The sequence below is a fragment of the Erpetoichthys calabaricus genome, chromosome 3 (genome assembly GCF_900747795.2).
Source record: "Erpetoichthys calabaricus chromosome 3, fErpCal1.3, whole genome shotgun sequence".
NCBI classification, from domain to species: Eukaryota; Metazoa; Chordata; class Cladistia; order Polypteriformes; family Polypteridae; genus Erpetoichthys; species Erpetoichthys calabaricus.
Window position 1 is genome coordinate 227,116,554 of NC_041396.2, and position 24,242 is coordinate 227,140,795.

Below are 24,242 nucleotides of genomic sequence, written 5' to 3' on the forward strand. Positions count from 1 at the left end.
CCCTCGCTATATCGCGCTTCGTCTTTCGCGGCTTCACTCCATCACGGATTTTAAATGTAAGCATATGTGAATATATATCGCGGATTTTTCACTGCTTCGCGGATGTCTGCGGTCTACAGTACGTGTGCTTCCTCAGTTGATTTGCCCATTTGAATTCAAACATGGGACATATTTGAATTCAAACAAGGGACGCTATTGGCAGATGGCTGAGAAGCTACCCAATCAGAGCACGTGGTTAAGTTCCTGTGTGCTGCTGATTGGCTCAGCGACGGACTGCTGCATTGACCAGGAAGTCTAATCTCACTCATTCAGCATTAACGTGCCCAAGTGCCAACAGAAGATGCAAATGATTGCAGAAAAGGTAAAAGTTTTGGATATGTTGAAGGAAGGAAACAGCTGCACTGCTGCAGGACACCATTACAGCATAAATGAGTCCACGATTCTTTTTATTTAAAAAGGAGGAAAAGCATATAAGATCTACGGCCGCAGTGTCCTTTAAGCAGGGCGCAAAACAAGTTGCAAGTGGACGTGATAAGGCAGTAGTCTGGATGGAATCTGCTTTAGGGATTTGGATTGAAGAGTGATGGAAGAAGAACAACGGCTGTGCTAAACAGTCGCCTGAAGAGGCTCCTTTAGAAGAGCTGTAACACAATCCTTTGTTGTGCAGTAAAATTAAACTCACCGTTATCGGACAAGTCGTCGTGTCATTGTTGGTGAGTAACCATAATTAATTATTTACGTACAGTACTTATTACATGTACATAGTTTAGTGTCACTGTACACAAATTTTACTGTATACAATTTTTCTTGCATTGTACGTATTTATTGCTGGTGGCCTGTCTGTTGTAATGGCTGTAACATACAGTGGTGTGAAAAACTATTTGCCCCCTTCCTGATTTCTTATTCTTTTGCATGTTTGTCACACAAAATGTTTCTGATCATCAAACACATTTAACCATTAGTCAAATATAACACAAGTAAACACAAAATGCAGTTTGGAAATGGTGGTTTTTATTATTTAGGGAGAAAAAAAAATCCAAACCTGTGTGAAAAAGTAATTGCCCCCTGAACCTAATAACTGGTTGGGCCACCCTTAGCAGCAATAACTGCAATCAAGCGTTTGCGATAACTTGCAATGAGTCTTTTACAGCGCTCTGGACGAATTTTGGCCCACTCATCTTTGCAAAATTGTTGTAATTCAGCTTTATTTGAGGGTTTTCTAGCATGAACCGCCTTTTTAAGGTCATGCCATAGCATCTCAATTGGATTCAGGTCAGGACTTTGACTAGGCCACTCCAAAGTCTTCATTTTGTTTTTCTTCAGCCATTCAGAGGTGGATTTGCTGGTGTGTTTTGGGTCATTGTCCTGTTGCAGCACCCAAGATCGCTTCAGCTTGAGTTGACGAACAGATGGCCGGACATTCTCCTTCAGGATTTTTTGGTAGACAGTAGAATTCATGGTTCCATCTATCACAGCAAGCCTTCCAGGTCCTGAAGCAGCAAAAACAACCCCAGACCATCACACTACCACCACCATATTTTACTGTTGGTATGATGTTCTTTTTCTGAAATGCTGTGTTCCTTTTACGCCAGATGTAACGGGACATTTGCCTTCCAAAAAGTTCAACTTTTGACTCATCAGTCCACAAGGTATTTTCCCAAAAGTCTTGGCAATCATTGAGATGTTTCTTAGCAAAATTGAGACGAGCCCTAATGTTCTTTTTGCTTAACAGTGGTTTGCGTCTTGGAAATCTGCCATGCAGGCCGTTTTTACCCAGTCTCTTTCTTATGGTGGAGTCGTGAACACTGACCTTAATTGAGGCAAGTGAGGCCTGCAGTTCTTTAGACGTTGTCCTGGGGTCTTTTGTGACCTCTCGGATGAGTTGTCTCTGCGCTCTTGGGGTAATTTTGGTCGGCCGGCCACTCCTGGGAAGGTTCACCACTGTTCCATGTTTTTGCCATTTGTGGATAATGGCTCTCACTGTGGTTCGCTGGAGTCCCAAAGCTTTAGAAATGGCTTTATAACCTTTACCAGACTGATAGATCTCAATTACTTCTGTTCTCATTTGTTCCTGAATTTCTTTGGATCTTGGCATGATGTCTAGCTTTTGAGGTGCTTTTGGTCTACTTCTCTGTGTCAGGCAGCTCCTATTTAAGTGATTTCTTGATTGAAACAGGTGTGGCAGTAATCAGGCCTGGGGGTGGCTACGGAAATTGAACTCAGGTGTGATACACCACAGTTAGGTTATTTTTTAACAAGGGGGCAATTACTTTTTCACACAGGGCCATGTAGGTTTGGATTTTTTTTCTCCCTAAATAATAAACACCATCATTTAAAAACTGCATTTTGTGTTTACTTGTGTTATATTTGACTAATGGTTAAATGTGTTTGATGATCAGAAACATTTTGTGTGACAAACATGCAAAAGAATAAGAAATCAGGAAGGGGGCAAATAGTTTTTCACACCACTGTATGTGATATCGGAGACGCTTGATATCTTTAAAATAATATTTAGGTTTTACTGTATGTAAACTGTGTTTACATACATAATTTCAACGAATCTTACCTAATATCTAAGAGAATACAAAGGGTTTATGCTGCATAATTGTGCGTGAAATGTTTATAATAGTGTGGGAGAGTTTATAAGGGCTTAAAATATATAAAAATAACCATATAAACATATGGTTTCTACTTCGCGGATTTTCTTATTTCGTGGGTGGCTCTGGAACGCAACCCCCGTGATGGAGGAGGGATTACTGTACACGTGGCCATTAGGTTACAAATTCTGTTCCTGCTGGCAATGAAAATATTGTCAAATATTCATGCTTTATAAAATTATTTTGTGGAAGAATGTCTCAAATTTATTTTAAAAAACAATTTAAACTAAATCGAACAAAGGAGTTTGTTTACCTTATACTTAAACATTGTAAGGTTTTAATTTTAATGAAATTTTTTCTTGTGAACCATTGAATATTTCCTACAGTTTTAACTGATCAAACCTACAGTGGCGTCAGTTTGTATTAGAGATGCACGACATATCGTAAACTGTTTTGTTATCGGCCAATGTTCATTAAAAATGACGACATCGAAACCGGTCAGATGTGTACATTTTAACCAATACAGCCAACCGATATAATTCAGGCTTGTCAACACTGTCAGTTCACTAAATAATTAAATGTTGTTTTCATTGTTCGGCGAGGCAAACATTAAGCTGCAGAAAAACATGCATGCAAGCGCAGCCCCTTGCACTCACAAAATGCCACGGGTTTCCTAGTTTTGCTCACAGGAGCGCTACACGCGCTGATTATTCATTGGGCAGATATTGTTAGTAAAGTAGTATGTCAGCCATGTGGTCATATTTTTCTGTGAAAAAGGAAGATAGCAGAGTTGCTATCTCCTCTACCTGCAAAAATGAGATAATGCGAGGAGGCTGCAGAATTAAATCTTTCAATACCACAAATTTAATTACCCATCTGAAGAACCAGTTATATAACGAATTATACCTGGAATTTCTAGCAGCTAATGTTACCAAAACGAAAGTTAAATCAGATGCTGCCGGGCTCACCAGAGGTAGCCTTATACAGCAAACCCTTCAAAACGTAAAGACGTTTCCTCAAGACAGCACCAGAGCTAAAGGCATAACTAATGGAAATAATCGCGCTCCATGACCAGCCTTTTTCCCTAGTTGAGGACGAGGGATTTCGTTGGTTACTACATCATTTAGAATCTCGCTACATTCTTCCAAGCCGGCGATACTTTGCAGATGTCTCACTGCCTGCATTTTATGATGTGATTGCTACTCATATCCACAAGCTTTTAAGAAACAATGCCACCAGCATTAGCTTCATTACAGATATGTGGAGCTCAAAGGTCAGCCCCATGAGCATGTTGAGTCTAATGGCACACTGGATTGATGACAATTTTGGGTCAAAAAGAGTGGTGTTGCATGCTAAAGAGTTCTACGGTTCTCATTCTGCAACTTTTATCGCACAAGCTTTCGATTCCATGTTAGCGAAGTGGAACATTTCAAAAAGTCATTTGACAACGCTCGCAATATGGCAAAAGCTATGAAAGAAAGCGGTATTAAAAGTTTAATCTGCATGGCTCACACTTTGCAGCTTGCTGTAAATGAAGGCTTATTGAGCCAGAGAAGCATCTCAGACTATTGTGCAAGTTCTCCCACTTAAAAAGATGAGAGAGGCCTGTAATGTTTATCATAGGTATACCTCAACTATGGGAGACAAAATGAGAAAAAAAATCCAGAAAATCACATTGTCTGATTTTTAAAGAATTTATTTGCAGATTATGGTGGAAAAGTAGTATTTGGTCACCTACAAACAAGCAAGATTTCTGGCTCTCACAGACCTGTAACTTCTTCTGTAAGAGGCTCCTCTGTCCTCCACTCGTTACCTGTATTAATGGCACCTGTTTGAACTCGTTATCAATATAAAAGACACCTGTCCACAACCTCAAATAGTCACACTCCAAACTCCACTATGGCCGAGACCAAAGAGCTGTCAAAGGACACCAGAAACAAAATTGTAGACCTGCACCAGGCTGGGAAGACTGAATCTGCAATAGGTAAGCAGCTTGATGTGAAGAAATCAACTGTGGGAGCAATTATTAGAAAATGGAAGACATACAAGACCACTGATAATCTCCCTCGATCTGGGGCTCCACGCAAGATCTCACCCCGTGGGGTCAAAATGATCACAAGAACGGTGAGCAAAAATCCCAGAACCACACGGGGGGACCTAGTAAATGACCTGCAGAGAGCTGGGACCAAAGTAACAAAGGCTACCATCAGTAACACACTACGCCGCCAGGGACTCAAATCCTGCAGTGCCAGACGTGTCCCCCTGCTTAAGCCAGTACATGTGCAGGCCCGTCTGAAGTTTGCTAGAGAGCATTTAGATGATCCAGAAGAGGATTGGGAGAATGTCATATGGTCATATGGTCAGATGAAAAAAACTCTACTCGCCGTGTTTGGAGGAGAAAGAATGCTGAGTTGCATCCAAAGAACACCATACCTACTGTAAAGCATGGGGGTGGAAACAACATGCTTTGGGCCTGTTTTTCTGCAAAGGGACCAGGACGACTGATCCGTGTAAAGGAAAGAATGAATGGGGCCATGTATCATCAGATATTGAGTGAAAACCTCCTTCCATCAGCAAGGGCATTGAAGATGAAACGTGGCTGGGTTTCTCAGCATGACAATGATCCCAAACACACCGCCCGGGTAACGAAGGAGTGGCTTCGTAAGAAGCATTTCAAGGTCCTGGAGTGGCCTAGCCAGTCTCCAGATCTCAGCCCCATAGAAAATCTTTGCAGGGAGTTGAAAGTCTGTGTTGCCCAGCGACAGCCCCAAAACATCACTGCTCTAGAGGAGATCTGCATGGAGGAATGGGCCAAAATACCAGCAACAGTGTGTAAAAACCTTGTGAAGACTTACAGAAAACGTTTGACCTCTGTCATTGCCAACAAAGGGTATATAACAAAGTATTGAGATGAACTTTTGTTATTGACCAAATATTTTTTTCCACCATAACTTGCAAATAAATTCTTCAAAAATCAGACAATGTGATTTTCTGGATTTTTTTTTTTCTCATTTTGTCTCTCATAGTTGAGGTATACCTATGATGAAAATTATAGGCCTCTCTCATCTTTTAAGTGGGACAACTTGCACAATTGGTGGCTGACTAAATACTTTTTTGCCCCACTGTATATGCTGAAAAGTCTTGTTGATCAGAAGCACACTCTTGCTGCGTATGGTGCGGAATATGAGCTTCCTGCCTTTCTCACGGTGCATCAGTGGGGACTTGGGGAAAACATGATTACTCTACTCGAACCATTCGAGCAACTTAACAAAGACATAAGCGTGCATTCGTCTACAATTGCAGATGTGATTCCGTTGGTTGAAGTGCTTACACGTCTGCTTAAAAAGTGTGGCAAGACAGATTTCGGAGTTCAGATGGCAAAAACCACACTTTTGGAGGATGTCATAAAACGCTTTAGTAGTGCATTCTCCGAGCCACTATACTATCAACTGTCCTTGATCCACAGTGCAAAGATCAATTTTTTGACCAAGATACCAAAAAACAAGTGCAAGAAGCACTTTAGAAACAACTGGTTGAGATGTCAGCTGGTGAAGGAGATGGTGAAAGCAACAGTGAACCACAAGAGAAAAAGATCTGCACTTGGAGAGATGTTGCTGCTTCATTGCTCGAGATGTATGCAGAATTCTTGAAGAAAATTCGTATGTGGCTGCAAAACCACATTCGACTGCCGCCGAAGTAAAATAACAGTATTATAAAATTAACAATAATCATACTAATTAGGTTGACCAGACGTACCAAATGGGAAAAAAAACACTGTTATGGATTAATTTTTTTTTTTTCAAAACACAAAGCATACACTGCAGCTTCCAAATATCCAATCAGTATCATCCTGCATTTACCGGAAACTCAGAGTCAGCACTGCGAGGCGGCTTGCTGTGACTGTGTATAACTTACAACAAACATACCTGAGAAGAAAAGGAACACGTTAACAGCATCACCTCGCTTTTTTCGTCAGGTTTTTACAATTTATGTTTGCCAGAATGCCTGCAAAACTGTCATTGCAGTGGTGCAGTTTGTGGGTTTTTCCATTGTAGATAGTCGAGTCACTGTGGAAAATTATTGGAGGAATTTCATTTAGTGGGCACTTAGCAAAAAGGAGGAACATGTTCATCTGCATGGTAGAATGCAGCTTGAAGTTTTGTACATTGTGAAAGATGTGTCTCCTGTGTCTAAACTGTAAAAGATTTTAAGATAAGATTTATTCAAGTTTTAATGTAAGCATTACTTTAAGACAAAATCACCCTGAAATATACAGCAGTCTCTCAAAATTTCAAGGCACACCTGTGTTACAAAGTGTTTCATTTTGGAACAGCTTGTGCTGTATGTCTTAAAAGTGCATCCGCATCACACTTTATACAGAATGCCCTTTATATGACCCAAATCATTATACATCAAGCTTTCAACATTACAAGTTTTTATTAATGGTAGTGGTTGGTACAGGTGGTTGTCCTGTCTTTCTTTACCACAAATCTAGTCAACCTAATAGTAACTTATTTTTTTATTATAATATAGGTAAACGTTTGTAAACTTATTTTTTTCAGCTGAATAACTATCTCAGCGAGCCCCCTATCTCCAGAAATAACTGCGCCCTCCAGTATTGGAAAAGCAATGCAGCCAGTTTTCCAACCTTGGCCAAGGCAGCGATCAAGTACTTATCGGCACCTTGTACCAGTGTAGACGGTGAACACCTTTTTTCAGCTGTGTCAAATATAGTAAATGAAAAGAGAAACAGGCTTGCTGGTGAAAAGGCAGAAATGCTTGTTTTTGTTAAGAAAAACCTACCATTTGTACTCTTAAAGAAGCCAACTTAAGCCCAGGGTTACTGGCCTCATTGTATCCTTTATTTTAATTTTACTTAAAGTGATATATAGTATGTCTGATTATAGCACAAATAATATGCATTCATTTTTTTGTTAATACACCCAATGCCATGTTATGTAAGGGCATGGTGTCTTGATGTGCTTAAGTTACTCAGAATGTGTATGTTAAGCAGATTTTTGTACATGACCTGGAGTATTTTTTTCTATAGAGATGAGCCATATCTTGCTCTTTTTCCCCTGCATAAAGTACTGGCTGCTTAAATAGCAAAGAGCAGCATAAAATTCAGCAAATTAATAGAAAATTAATCTGTTTCACATGCTACTGTTGTTTTTTTGATAATGCATAATATATTTTCAGCATACCTAAAACATTCATACCTGAACTAAATAAAAAAAAATATATATCAGCCATCGGTTATCGATATTGGCAAAGATGGACAAAAACATCAGTATCACCCAGAATTACCATATTGGTGGATCACTAGTTTGTATTTCTTCTGGACTCTTGCTGCGCTGTTGTCACTGCTCAACTGTGTCCCCACCACCCAACCACCTATCTCACATTCCCACTCTGTTGTGCTGCTCTTTAGTCAGCTTGCTATTCTCAGATATGTACTACTATAAAATATTCTCACAATAAACTTCATATTAAACAATTTTTCCAGACTAAATGGTCAAAAAGTCCCAAAAAAACATTGGTACTATGTGGCACCCAAAATATTTTCACTGTGGATCAGGATACTGTCATCGCCAGGGCTGCCACTGGAATATGCTATCTTATACAGGGTTTTGGGAATAATGGTGACAACGTGCAAAATCTGTGTTATACTGAAATAAATTCTGGATGTGGATCCACACACAACAAACTCTCAGGTGCTAACACTGCCAATTCACAGGTACTGTCAAGAATTCATCACCGTCTGTAACCTTGATACGTTATGTTTAACTGAAATTTGGCAAAATCCAAAGGAGTTTGTGCCTTGTTATTAAGGCAAGACGATATTGATAAGTTTACTTTAAAGAGGCTTGCAAAGTGGAGGGGTTACGGTCTGGCTCTTAAACTTAAAATTAAACCTGGTCCCATCTTACTGGTTGGCTTTCTATTTTCCCCAAAATATAATGGGACTTTATCTGATCTAACTGAATTACTAAATAGGTTAATACTGCGCTCCATTTATCTTGACAGTCAGATGTTGGAGCAGGGAATGACATTACACCCGGGTTGACAGTGTTCCAATTAAACATTTGGAAAACCAATAAGGACATGTCCAGGAAAACCATTTTTGTGCTTGCTCCATTAGAATAAAATAACAGTTGCTAACAATGTAATACATGGTATTTTGTGTATCCAAACGCTATAGCAAAATGTTCAGAGGGAAGTTGGACAGTACTATGTCTACAAGTGATTTAATGAGAAATAAATAGATAGTGGTGCTAATGAAAAGCATAATATCATAGCTTTGAATAAAGTTTGTGGTGTACTTCGCCATTTTGGATTACGATCAGAAGTCAGGCAAGCACAGGCTTAACAGACCAGACCCAAATATCCGAGTTGGAAATCCAACTTAAGGGGCTGTTGCAGTTGAAAATTCCAACTAAGAACTCACAAATTCCAACTTCCCACTTCAAATTGAATGCTGCATTAATTCTCTTTCCCAGAGTTATTCTGGTAGGTGATTTTAATAATATTCCTATATGTAAGCGGATAAATTAATTTAATAAAGTATCTATCTATCTATCTAATTTCTATCCCTACTGGACCATTTTGACTGGATGCAGTGCAGCGTGCTGATTTTCCTACCACTATGGCTGTCACATATTAGATCTGGTCTGTATATTTGGATTATCTGTTGGCACAACATTTATAGCACTTATTTGGGCTTCTCTGACTATATAGCAGAGCTTTTCACCATCTCAATGTCTCTTCCTGTTTTTAAATGTAAATGTCAAATATCTGTCCCTCTATCAAGTTCTGATCTTTTCCTGTCTTCCCCTATTACATCCATGTTAGATAGTCTTGTTGACCACTATAACTCAGCCTTTCATTCAGCAATAGATAAAATAGCTCCTTTAAAACACAAGGGTGTTTCCTTAAAGCATTCAGCTCCATGGTGTATTTCTGAATTACGAATTATGAAAGCTCGACATAATGTCAAGAAAGACTGGCCTCACTGTGCTCAGAGATGCATTAACTGAAGTTAAGAATACCTACTGTGGGCACAATAATAGAGAGTGGCTGTGCTAACCTGAAGTTTTTTTTTCTACTTTAACCTGCATCTGGCCTGATCACTTCTTACAGTGAATCCTGTGAAAAATACCTTCACTATTTCCATGATAATAATTAAAAACCTAAATAATTCAACTAACACAAATCCATTCTCTGCTTATATTTTTCCCCCCATCTACCACCACCATTCAGCTCCTGTTCTAAATTCTCAACAGTTAGATCTATCTAATTGTGTACTGGACCCTATCCTCACCACAATTCTCAAATCCTGCTGTTATGTTATAATCAGACTTTTACAGCAATAAAATATACATCCTTTGGCATCGTCTCTGTGCAAGATACAGTATTTTGAATATCGCTTCTGTAACTCAAACATTAAAAAAGTCCAGCCTTGATGCTGCCAATCTGAACAATTTTTGGCCTCTCTCTCACCTGACTCTTCTGTCAAAAGTTCTTGAGCATGCGAAGACTGCACAACTTACCAGTTACTTAATTTGTAATAAGCTTCTGGAACCCTTTCAGTCTGGTTTCAGTCCAGTGGTTCAAATTTTATCTAACTGATAGGCAAGATTTTGTTAGTCTTAGCAATGGCAGGTCCAATGTGGTGTAAGTGCCTCATGGCTCTGTCCTCAGCCCTGTGCTGTTCTCTATCTACATGCTTGACTCTTGGCCATGTTAGGGCATGTTTATACGTAACACTCAGAACGCGTACGCACACACATCATGGCTGCCCAGCGTTCATTTGACGCGTCCTCTGAGCAGGTCCTCAGAAATTAATGCGACGTATGTGCGAGTTGCAGTACCAGCAAAAAGTCAGGGAGTGTGATAAAACTCGGAACATAATGTCAGAGTCTCTGTTTACTATCTACATGTGACATGAAAAAACTATGTGGCTCCTAGTAGGTTCGATGTGCGCGCTTCCATGTTTGATGAATGGTTTGATGTGGTGAAGCAAAATGCCGACATACAGATGCATTCGTGGTGCTTTTATATTCAAGCGTTGCATATTCCCAATCGCAATGACATGATACATTTTAAAAGTCTCACATACCATCTTTTGTACCGTCTTTTTTTTCTGGGGCTTCCTCCTGACCTGACAGCAGCGGGAAACAGCAATAGATCGCCACACTGAACACATTAAATGTATGATATTCCAACTCTCTGCACATTTATAATCCTTAGATTTATACTTGATATCACTTTCATGATGAAATGCATTGAAGTATGTATGTATGTATGTTACATTTTACAGATAAATCATTAATTTCGTTTAAATAATGAACACTGTTAATAATTACACACATGGGGGTGACAGTGCACTGCTGTCTTGCAGGGAGTCACGGCGCTGATATTCCCTGCCTGGAGTTTACATGTTTTCCTGCTGGGTTTCCACAGTGTGCTCCGGTTTCCTTCAAAAGATATGCAGATTTGGTGACACTAAAATGACGCTAGTGTATGCGAATGCTTGTATTCACCTTGCGATGAACTGATGCCTCGTCCAGGGATTGTTTCTGCCTCGTACTCAATGCTAGCTGGAATGCACACATCCCTGGATTGATGGAATTAATCATTAAACATCCTTTTCATTGATATTGCGGTAAGGTGTCATTGGAATTTAATGGGTGTTCTAGGCAATTCACAACACAGCGAAGCCGAACCTGTTCTCACCGTGATAATATCTCACACTGCCACCTGGTGGATTCCTCCAGATTTACGTAAAGTACGCGTGCAAGTATAAACAGTAAAACGTTTGCATTGCAGGAGCGTCCCCTGGAGCATGCGTCGTGTGAAGTATAAACTCTGCCTTATTCGTAGTTTTGGATTGGGTTATTTTTTGCAGATGATACTCAGATCTATTTCAGTATTAACAGTGAAAGTTCAGAGTTTGCTTACCTCATAACATGCCTCAGTGAAATTAAAACATGGATGGAATATAACTCTTTAAAAAACAATATAATTGAAGTAATCCTAATTAGCACTAAAGCTAAGCTTAAGAAAATTAGCTCCTTTTGAATAACTCTAGGTTATGTCATTAGACCTTCTTTTGCTAGAAATCTTGGTGACATTTTTGATTCCTCTCTTTCTTATTCTACACACATAAACCACTTTAAGAAACGTTCTTACTTCTATCCCCATAACATCTTTTGGTCACTCACTCCGTTTCTAATGCGAAAAAACTCAATCATGCTTTTATTAAATCCCACCCTGACTACTGTCACAGGCAAGTGCTCCTTCTAAGCTTTCACCAGACCTCTAGTTGAGTCAAAATTCTGCTTCTAGAATCCATACACAGATCTGCCATACCGAGCGCAACACACCCATCCTGCTCCAACTTTTCCGACTCTGTATCCTACAGGATAGAATGTGTTTTATTAACAACCTAAAAAGCTTTAAATTGGCTTGCTCCGAAATACATCAGCAACCTCCTGCATCACTGTGTTCCTGTTCGCTCACTAAAGTCCACTGATTCAGGCAATCATGTTGTGCCCCAAACTCGTGTTTCATGCACATATTTGTATTCAGTGTTATATATGCCCTGTTATCTTTCTCAGTTTCCGTGAATTGCTGTGAGCATGGGAAAAGGGCTATATGAACAAAATGTATTGAGCTTGGAAATGCATAATGATGGCATGAACAGCCATCCCTAACTAACAAGTGATCCCTCAGCAGAGACAGTTCTACGGATATTGTCAAGATAGTGTCATTTGCCCCTTTCAGATGCTGTGCTCCTTGAGACAGCATGGTGGGGATGTGTACTTCGGACTCTGGTAATTACAAACATGGTTCTATCTCTCCTCTTCTGAACATACAGCTGTTTACTTGTGATAGAGCTTACTGTGTGGTTGCACGTTATCTTGGCTACAGTCAGTGACATATGCTGTATTTGCTGAGGAATCATCTTTTCCCCCTTTTTGTAGCTAGGCACAGCTAGGAAATGTACTCAGGATTCTGGGAATTAAAAGCAACAGTTTATACTACTCCAACTAAATAGCTAGCTTCCAGTCGAGCTGCTTACCTATGACTTAGGCTACTGCATGTTCTACCTTTTACATTCAATGAAACAATCAAAAAACCACAAAATGATTAAAAATGGTGACTACGTGTAAGTCTGAAAGGTGCAGAATTATATCATTAGTGATGGGGACTATGTACTCATTCGTGTCAAAATTAGTCTGCTTATTTTGTACGTACAGTCATGGCTGAAATTATCGGCACCCCTGGAATTTTCCCAGAAAATTCACCATTTCTCCCAGAAAATTGTTGCAATTACAAATGTTTTGGTATACACATGTTTATTTCCTTTATGTGCATTGGAACAACAAAAAAAAAAACAGAAAAAAAAGCCAAATCTGACATCATGTCACACAGAACTCCAAAAATGGGCCAGACAAAATTATTGGCACCTTTTCAAAATTGTGGGTAAATCGTTTTATTTCAAGCATATGATGCTTGTTTGAACTCACCTGTGGCAAGAAACAGATGCTGGCAATATAGCAATCACAACTGAAGCCAGTTAAAATGGAGAAAAGTTGACTCATCCTTTCTGTTGTGTGTCTGAGTATGCCACACTAAGGAGAACAGAAAGAAGAGCAGAGAATTGTCTGAGGACTTGAGAACAAAAATTGTGGAAGAATATCAACAATCTCAAGGTTACAAGTCCATCTCCAGAGATCTTCATGTTCCTTTGTCCACTGTGCGCAACATAATCAAGAAGTTCAGAACACATGGCACTGTAGCTAATCTCCCTGGACGTGGACGAAAGAGAAAAATTGATAAAAGACTGCAACGAAGGATAGTCCGAATGGTGGATAAACAGCCCCAATCAACTTCAAAACATATTCAAGCTGTTCTGCAGACTCAGGGTGCAACAGTGTCAGCTCGAACTATCCATCAACATCTGAACGAAATGAAACGCTATGGCAGGAGATCCAGAAGGACCCCACTGCTAACACAGAAACATAAAAAAAACCAGACTGGAGTTTGCCAAAATGTACTCGAGGAAGCCAAAATCCTTCTGGGCGAACGTCTTGTGGACAGATTGAGACCAAGGTAGAGCTTTTTGGTAAAGCTCATCATTCTACTGTTTACAGAAAACAGAATGATGCCTACGAAGAAACGAACACAGTACCTACAGTCAAACACGGTGGAGGTTCTAAGATGTTTTGGGGATGTTTTGCTGGCACTGGATGCCTTGACTGTGTGCAAGGCATCATGAAATCTGAAGACTACCAAAAGATATTGGGGCGCAATGTAGGGCCCAGTGTCAGAAAGCTGGGTCTGCGTCAGAGGTCATGGGTGTTCCAACAGGACAATGACCCCAAACATACCTCTAAAAGCACTCAGAAATGGTTGAAGACAAAGCGCTGGAGAGTTCTGAAGTGGCCAGCAATGAGTCCGGATCTAAATCCGATTGAACACTTATGGAGAGATCTCAAAATTGCTGTTGGGAGAAGGCGCCCTTCAAATCTGAGAGACCTTGAGCAATTTGCAAAAGAAGAGTGGTCGGAAATTCCAGTTGAGAGGTGTAACAAGCTTGTTTATGGTTATAGGAAGCACTTGATTTCAGTTATTTTTTCCAAAGGGTGTGCAACCAACTTAAGTTGAGGGTGCCAATAATTTTGTCCAGGCTGGTTTTTGAGTTTTGTGTGAAATGATGTCAGATTTGTTTTTTTTCTCTCTTTTTTTGTGTTGTTCCAATGCACATAAAGGAAATAAACATGTGTATACCAAAACATTTGTAATTGCAACAATTTTCTGGGAGAAATGGTGCATTTTCTGGGAAAATTCCATGGGTGCCGATAATTTCGGCCATGACTGTAAAAGAAAATGAAGCTGCTATATCACAATTGGGGTGTTTTATGTCCTTGTTAGTATCTGTGGAATTGCTGTAACCCGAGAAGTGCCAGTATTTGAATCCTTTCAACATCTGTGGCTTAAAAATAACCTACATTAAAATATTTCTTATACTACATGCAAGTTAGAGTTTGTATTGAGGAAAGAAAAAAATACCCTCGGTTAATTTTCCTAATCCTCTCCAGCTGTCAAAAATATCAGTAGGGATATCACAATACAGAAATTTCTAACTTTGATATCAATACTAAGGGTGAGGAACATATGAAAAACAGAAGAAAAAAAATACAAAACACACACAAACAAACACACAGGTGGAATCCTGTTATAATGAAACTCATGGGACCATATAAATATTTCATCATAACAGAAATTTCACTATAACGAATGTGGGGAAAATGTGAATAGTATTGTGACCAGGGCTGCCAGCAATTTGCCGTGTCTAATGGCAGCGGCACAAGGACAGCTCTGTAGCTGCTCTACTGCGTCTGGTAAACAGTGCAAGGGCAAAGCAATTGGTTGTCCTCTGCAGGATCAGGGATACCGTATACCATGCTTGTTACACAATGTTTAACATTTAACATTGGGCTTTGATCTGCCCTTCCTCACACTCTACTGATCTCTCTTCTCCAGACCATGTCTGCCACAGTGGTGATTCTGAGCTGCTGGTGTTCTTTTAATCTGAAGATGGGAGCTAAAGCAGGATGATTGCCCATTCTGAAGCTCCTAATAGCTCCTATTCTGAATGAAGTCGTGAGACTGTACCCGCCTTCTCTATACAGTAATAGAGTACCTGTATTTTCCTTGAAAACCTGGACTCATCTTCCTGTTTCATGCAACTCTGTGACCAAGCTTGACAAAACCTGTATAAAAAACAGCGCTTCTTAAACTGCAAAAATATTTTATTTGAAAAAGAGACTTAATTAGAAATACAGGTATGAATACAGAATGAAATGAAACATTTTATATAACTTTTTTCAATAGAAATACAGGTATGAAAATACAAAATGAAAACGAGTTGTTATATGAAGATGAAGGTGCGATTCCAAAATATTTTCGCCACCTCATTTTTCTTCATTCCGGAATCAACTTTTTCCAGGATTGTTAATTCTTCTTTTCAGTGTAAACTGATGCCATTTCTCACTTTCTTTTTTTTGTTCCTCTCAAAGAAAACTTTGAGAAGTACTATGAAACTTGAACAGTATGGTATCCTCACACAACGTAACTACCCTCATGGATGCTCGGTGGATCAGTGACTCAGAATTTGGCTATGTGCATGACGTTGTGCATACACGCTTGCAGAGACTGCCCAAGATCAGAAATTTCGCAACAAACTGTCTCCCTCGATTGCAGGTTTCCTGTGATATGGTGTGGAAAATGTAAGAGCGGCATTAAGTATTTTTTGTATCACATTATCATCTTCTGTGGCCATTTTTGGTCGAAAAAAAATCATTTGTTATACTGAGATTTACATTTTGTTAAAACAAGTACAGTGGAACCCCGGTTTACAAGCAGCTCGGTATTCGAGTAATTCGGTTTACGAGCCGCGATCCGAGCAAAATTTCTGCCCGGTGTACGAGGCTTGCCCGTTTTACGAGCCGAGCTCCGAAACGTCACTGCTAGTTTCCGCTTCGCCTTTCTTACCCGGAAACCTCTACCCCTTCTACCCAGAGCCATATCATACATATTGGGCATTAACCATGTCTTCAAAGAAGGTAGGAAGTGGAAAGGACAGCAGCAAGAAGAAAAGGATGCTGTCAGTCGAGTTGAAGCAGGAAATTATAGAAAAGCATGAGAGAGGTGTGCGTGTGATGGAACTCGCCAAAATTTACGACCGCAGTACGTCCACGATATGCATAATACTAAAGCAAAAGGAGACCATAAAGAGTGTAAAAGTAGCAAAAGGCATGACCGTAATTACACAGCAAAGGTCGGCTATCCACGAACAAATGGAAAACCTGCTGTTATTGTGGATAAAAGAGAAAGAGTTGGCAGGAGATATACTTACTGAAACAGTCATAAGCGAGAAAGCTCGCATCATTTACAATGACCTGAAGCAGAAAGAACCATCCACATCTATGGATGTAGTAGAACCAGAATTCAAGGCTAGTCATGGATGGTTCGACAGATTTAAGAAGCGATCAGGCATTCACTCTGTTGTAAGACATGGCGAGGCAGCAAGTGCAGACCAGAAGGCAGCTGGCGAGTTCATCACACGTTTCGCGCAGCTCATCGAGGCAGAATGTTACATCCCCCAGCAAGTTTTTAATTGCGACGAGACGGGGCTTTTTTGGAAGAAAATGCCCCGCAGGACGTACATCACAGCAGAGGAGACGAAGATGCCAGGACATAAGCCGATGAAGGACCGCCTCACCCTTGCATTGTGTGCAAATGCTAGCGGTGACTTTAAAGTGAAGCCACTGCTAGTCTATCATTCAGAGAATCCTCGAGCCTTTAAGACTCACAGGATTCTTAAAGAAAAACTGCAAGTGATGTGGCGCGCCAATCCAAAGGCATGGGTTACGCGGCAGTTCTTCATCGACTGGGTAAATCTCTGCTTTGGACCTGCGGTGAAGAAGTATCTTCAAGAAAACAAACTGCCTCTGCAAGCATTACTCGTCCTCGACAATGCTCCAGCCCACCCGCCCGGTCTCCAAGACAACATCCGGGAAGAATATCAATTCATAAAAGTCCTCTACCTCCCACCCAACACGACTTCAATCCTGCAACCGATGGATCAGCAGGTCATTTCCAATTTCAAAAAGCTCTACACGAAGCATCTGTTCAAACGATGCTTCGATGTGACAGAAAATACGGAGCTAACACTCCGAGAGTTTTGGAAAGAACATTTCAACATCGTGCAATGCCTACGCATGATTGACCTGGCGTGGAAAGAAGTGACCAGAAGAACACTGAATTCTGCATGGAAGAAGTTATGGCCTGATGCGGTTGCAGCGAGGGACTTTGAAGGATTTGGTCTTGATACCGAGACCGAGATCGAGACCGAGACCAACGTGCCCGACGTAGATCCAGTGCATGAAATCGTGTCCCTCGGCAAGTCGATGGGTCTGCAGGTTGACGAGGGTGATATCAACGAGCTTGTCGAGGAACATGAGGAGGAACTCTCAACACAGGAGTTGCTTGAGCTGCAGGACATGCAACGTACAGAGGCTCTGCAAGAGATCAGCGGTAGTGAGGAGGAAGTCGAGACAGAGAAAATTTCGGCAAGTGAAATTAAAGAAGTGCTGGGAATGTGGGAGAAGGTTACAAGTTTCATTGAAAAGAAACATCCAGAAAAAGTTGCAACTAGTCGTTCTGCAGCAAATTATGATGAAACCTGCTTGGCTCACTTCCGTAAGCTTTTAAAAAGCAGGCAAAAGCAAACGTCGTTGCATAGGTATCTTTGTACTAAAACTGAAACTGCTATAAGTGAAGGTGCCGAAAGTGCAGCCAAAAAGGCAAAAACAGATGATTAGCATAAAAAAAAAATCATATGTATGTAATGTTAAGTGTTAGGCTAAGTTTAAAGTTAAGAAAGTTTATTTTTTTTTACAATTCATGTACGTACGTACAGTTAAGAAAGTTCAATTTTTGTTTTTTTTTGATGTGAAGGTGCCGAAAATGCAGCCAGTCCTCCCTTCTTCCCTCCTCCCTCCCTCCTTCCTCAGCAACTCTCCGTTATCTGCCGCCAAGGTAAGATTACATTTTCTTAAGTTGGTTTATCTTTTATTTAACTATATTTACTAATACAGTATTTTGATGTTTGTTTCTTATTTAAAAACATGTTTTTTGTCCATTATTTATGATATTTTGGGGACTTTTTGGGAGGGCTGGAACGGATTAATCTCATTTCCATTATTTTAAATGGGGGAAAATTTGTTCGGTTTACGAGCAGATCGGGTTACGACCTCGGTTCTGGAACGGATTAAACTCGTAACCTGGGGTTCCACTGTATTCTGGGCCCACAGAAAGAATTTGCTATTCTGAAAATTTCGTTACTTTGGTATCCGCTATAATGGGATTCAACCTGTGTGTGTGTGTGTAAATGGAGAAATGGAAAACACTACTTTTTAAAAATTAAGCTTCAGATTCAGATAATTATATTACAGAGGAAATTTAACAATATGACAGCTTGTAATTAAGTGAAACATTTTGTTTCATATTTATTTATGCCATACGCATTATGGAGAAATATTTATTTTATTAGTTAAAACATATTTTAAGAGAACTGTATATATTTTAGTATGTTCACTGAACAATAAGCCTACAGAATTTTATTTTGTTAATAAAAAATGAACAGGTAACATCTACGGTATTCAGTTTAACTATAAAAATGCTAAAGTTAACAGAACATAAGGACACTGTGTCTGGTTATGCAGGAGCTTAATTGTCCAAAGTAATACACAAACAAACAAACAACCTCATAGCCTAATAGGTATTAAGCAGTACTGGTACCACTGAACACACCTTTTGGGTTTTTATGCCAAATTAAGATGAAAAAAAGTTGTTATTTAGAATTTTTTTCACTTTGCTGCAAATGAGTAACTGAAATATTCAAAAATATGTTCCAGAAAGTTATGCATGTCCCATTTTAGTAGGTATTACCAGAGAAGTAATGGCTTAATACAGTATCTTGTATCTTGTTTGTGAATTTAGTGTCAATTCTATTTTCAATATCAAATTCACTTCTTAAATAAACATGCAAAGTACTTTGACAATACTGTAAGAATCAAATTGATGCATACTAATCTTAAGTCTGAAAATTGCCCAGGTTGATCTAAAAGCTCATAAAATCTAACAGTAGCCATTCTGTCTATCCATCTAATTTAGTATTACAAGCCTGCTTAAGAAACAAAAGTGTGAATATCTAAATTTTATTTGGATTGCATAAATCATGGTAAATCATTAATTGCCATTTACTCTTTATATCTTTAAGTAATTGAAATTTAACATCTTGCATTACTTCTATAATACAGTTACCAGACAAATGGCACAAACATGTTAAAACTAAATCTATAGGTGTGTTACTAAACACTTTCCAACAATGGAATAAATGGACTTGATAAAAAACAGGAATACAACACCTATCAGTTAACTGTCTTGCGATATGCTTGAACTTTAAACAAATAAAAGAACTAATTGGCAGTGGACACTTTTAAAAACTCCTGGCATTTTTCCCAGCTAAGAATGCCTCACACACATTCAACAAGGGCTATACAAAGTGAACCCAGTAATAAAGGAAAAAATAAATCTAACTCATATAGTTCAACAACACTTTATCCCCAGCAGAGAGTTTAGTCAAACAGAAAAGCCATAAGCCCAGTAACCTTAAGACCTATATTCTTTTAAAATCAAAATATTTATGATTGTTTCCTTCAAGCTGATTCTGTACAGAAGCTACAAGGCAACAAAGTACATCCATCAGACAGCTTTCCTTTAAGCTCAAGTCTTTTAAGCCTACCATAAAATAAATGTAACATACTCCTTCAAATATTTAAATTATATGAAATTCCTACTTTATGTGGATAATATAAATGTGAAACCTTTTTAATGTCATGATGATAAATGGCTTAAACATATAAAATAAAAAAAAACTTGCAAAAGTCTTAGAATATGATTATTAGGGATGCTCTGATCAATTGACAACCGATCTAATTTGGCCGATTCTTACTAAAAAAAAAAGAAAGACTTGATCAATGAATGGTACATTGGCCGATCACAAAACCAATATTTTCAGCCCCTGCTTTTCTAAGCAATATGGTGGTTTAGTTGTAGTGCTCCTTTACGTAAGGTATTACAGTAGTTGAGCCAGTGTGTGAAGCTAGGGCTACTTGAATATCTCTCTCTCTCTCTCTTTTTTTTTTTTTTTTTGCAGCAATCTTCCTGTAGTGTAAACAAAGAGCAGCAAATGGAAGATGGTTTTATCAGTGAACGAGAGACAATTGGAATATTAGCCTTTACGTTAAAGAAAGTGGAGTAATAAACCAAGAAAAGGGTATCAGATGGCAAGAAAATCTACTTTAATGAATTCAGACCTTTTGAGTGTGTCCTTTGAAATTAAACTAACACCATTTGAGTTTGGACAGTGAGCTTTTTTTGTGCAGCAGCCTTCATTATTAATTGGAAAAAGAAAAGATGAATTTGAAATTGCTGCTTAGTAACAATACGCTTTTTAAAGATTTGTACCTCATTCCTGTGATTACTTGAATTTCCTGTTTAAACACCCACTGATAATTCAGGAAGTAAACATTTAACAACATTTTAGCAAAAAAAAAAAAAAACTCTTGTTCTGCAGGTTTGAGCTATCCAACTGTATAAAAAAACTGTGTTGTCCAACATAAGTAATCTGAGATTATTTTTTTCCTTTTTACATAGTGCTTGCCACTGTTTAGTGTTGGTCTCCTATGAATCCCATTCTATGAGAATCTCTCTTATGAACGTTCTTCAAGAAAACATAAGTTTAAACATTTTCCTTAGCCACCACTAAAGTACAATGGGTAACAATTTTATTTTTAATATCAATTTTGGGTGAAGCTACCTTTAACCTTTTGCTGACCAAATCAGCTTTAATTTCTCATCACATGTGACTTATTTCCAGGTATATGTCTTTATCCTCAATAATTTCTGCACATCCATCTGATCAGTCTTCATTGCATCTCATTTGAAACAGGAATGTTCCTTAGTAATGAATTTCATTCTGATATAACTTCTTAGACAATCTCAACACATTATTTAACTCAAAGCCAGCAAGGCATTGTCATGTATCAGAAAAGGAGGGCAACTTCGAGCTCACCTTACTGAAAATCTCTATCAACTACATTTCTATTCAATAAGTCACCTAAGAAATAAGGCATGCTTACTTTCTCCAAAATATCAACTCTCAATACGTTTTACACATCAGTACTGGGAAATCACTTTCACAAAAGAGAAAAAAAATACTGCAATAACAACTTCAGACTACTACAATTTCTAACTATCTAGTGCCAGCAACATTTTTATTGAGAAAATTGAATTATTTCTAACATCAACAAAACAGTCAAAATACTGTATGTAACAAACTGATACAACACTGATGGAATATGTAGAGCAGTCTGTAACAAAGGGAAAAAATTAAAGTGTACTGTGCCAGGATGAAGCATCTTGTAAAATGTCTTGAATAATATTCCACGATTCACATTTCCTCATTAAACACTTGAGCTCAGCTATTACATGAACACAACAATCACTGGCATCTTTCTTTTCATTACCTACTGTCAAGTCTTGTTGCTCCATAGGCTCTCTTTATCTTTCTATGATTTGCATTTTCAGCACAATGTCCTATTCAACCAACAGCTCCAACTGTTGTTGTTCAGTACCCCTCTCATATTTAGATGCATCGTTATCAAGAATTGTAACAGATTGTGAAAATATCCCTAGTGAAACTATGTGTTCATCTGAAAGTTTCTGCTATATCCTACAATGTCCTCTACTCTGTCCTGACTAGAAAATGTACATCTTTACATCTGTTTACTGGAACACTTTAACCATTAACTGTGCTGTCCAGAACCAACAATATTCTTCAATATCATGCTTCAGTATTACTATCAATGCTAACCATTTATCAAAATACACTTTTAAAAAATGCTAAATTAAAAACAAGCATAGACTTCATTTAAGTCTTTATCAAAACAAAACAACAAAATAAAAAGTGCAACAGAATTATTAAATCTACTTTTATCAGGGCTTTATTTTTTAAGAAACAGCATAATCTGCACTACCAACATTTTTAAAATCAAAATATCACTTATTAGTAGTCAACAAATATATCTGCATAAAGATTTTACAACACAACTTTAACTGAGCAAAAATATAGGTTGGCTAATATAGTCTTTAAATAAAAAACTTTTTAAAGCTCAAAGGGGTGAAAACTAATCAGAATGCACAAAAATTGCTGTATTTAATCTAAGCATTTGTACAGTGAAAAGTTTCACTAACCTTGGGCTTTTGGTTGCCCTTTGGCAGATGGGGGATGGGGCAGGAAATCAAAAATTCTTCTCTGCATCTGGCTGCTGATTAGATGCAGGCAATCATAGTTGCTGTGAACTGAAATCCACAATTTTCAGGCCTGTACAGTAGTCAGACTTCTTTTTGGGAACATTAAGGAGTTTAACTTACTTTCCAAAACATACGTAAATCTCAGAATGTGATTTGTGCATCTGTGCTTAAATGAGTTTTTCCAGGTCACCTGAAATAAAAAAAATTTTGTCACTGATTTTTCAAGAAAAATAATTCTACATCACAAGACACTGTATTGTTCTAAGCATTCTGCTGTTCTTTTATTATTCTGAATACAGAGAAAACATTTAACCAGTAGTGAAAATGGGAAATACTCCCAACATTTTTCTTAGGTTTGTGTGAAAGGATTTTTTTTTTTTTTTTTTGGAAAAAATGCATTTAAAAAACCAAGTAAAATAATTTCTGTATGTGAAAAATATTTAATATTAATTATGGCTAATAAAAATATCAGTATTAAGAAAATATTTGATTTATAGATGCTGGAATGGTTACTCATCAATAGGAAAAAATAGTCACATATTATCTAAACTTTCATCCTGTTATAAATAAAGGTTTCTATGTGAAATCTGGAAGGTGTGGGCTGAACTATAATGTAATAGGATTCAACCATGAAAATGAGATGATGAAATGTGGCACTTTTAACACCTGACAGAACAGACACATCAGCCTTACTGTGCTGCCAGTGCTTTTCTGTGCATATATAAAATTCCTCACTGCAATACATGTTTATTCTGTGTAATATTTAAGCACATAAAATTAATATTATGCTGAGCAAATACCCAACCTAAACTAATGTCATGATTGCGTTTTTCTAGAAGACTTGATAGTTTGGCTATCCCAAGTAGAACGGTTCTACAGGTCATTAAAGGGACTAGAAGTCTTCCCTGAAGCAGAGGCCCATATGAAACAGCCTAATATATACTCCCCACATCAAATCAGAACAGTACTGTTAAAGAGCTATTTTCATTTTGCCAACAAATGATTATGAGGTGACTCTTCCTGAGCCAACAGCAATAAAACATCATGGTTGTGTACAGTATGTTCAAGGAACAACTTGGCATTGATTCTGGGCATTCTATTTTTATTGGTCTCATAATATAATTACACTAGGGAGCCTCGCCCCCTGCTCGCTTTGCTCGCCAACCCCCGTGTTTGGTTTTCCGGAAACACACTTAAGATTTTTTTTTTTCTTTGAATTGTTGCTATTTCATTAGTTTCACTTTTATTTCAGAACTTCAGTAAAAAACAATATTTGGAATCTTTGGAGTCGCAACATGCTGAATCTTTTAAATGACGTCAGTGAGACATGTGTTTAATGACTTTGTACCATAATTCAGGATAGGTTTCTCTGTTTGGAATTTCAGCACAGACAAAAAGATCTACATCATCGGCAGTTAATTTTTTTTTGTAAAGTAACCAATAAATGCATGTGAGGTAAACCCCATTTTTGAAATTCTCTGAGTTAAACTTCAAAGCCTTACAATATGTTCACATATATTCGATCTCTATTCGCCTTTTCATTATTTCTCCGAATAATAATTCCTATTTGTTTGTACTAATGCGATGTTTACTTTCTTTGTTTTGACACTTTCGTTTTTTTCTGCTTTCATATTCTGTATCTTGCTCTGCATGTGTTTCACGCCTACATTTATTTATTTATTTATTTTTTTT

The 24,242-nt window shown here is 38.3% G+C and overlaps 1 protein-coding gene across 5 annotated transcripts in view; it reads right to left on the reverse strand.

Annotated features, from left to right (window-relative positions):
- Nucleotides 1–24,242, reverse strand: part of tab2 (TGF-beta activated kinase 1 (MAP3K7) binding protein 2) — a 170,070-nt gene that overhangs the window by 73,587 nt on the left and 72,241 nt on the right. For 4 of the 5 annotated variants that reach the window (XM_028797878.2, XM_028797877.2, XM_028797875.2 and 1 more), the window contains exon 1: nt 22,491–22,637. The exons of the other annotated variant lie outside the window; for it this stretch is intronic. The gene's annotated coding sequence lies outside the window, so the exon portion shown is untranslated. Of the gene's footprint in view, nt 1–22,490; nt 22,638–24,242 lie in introns of those variants that run through there. 5 annotated transcript variants of the gene reach the window in all.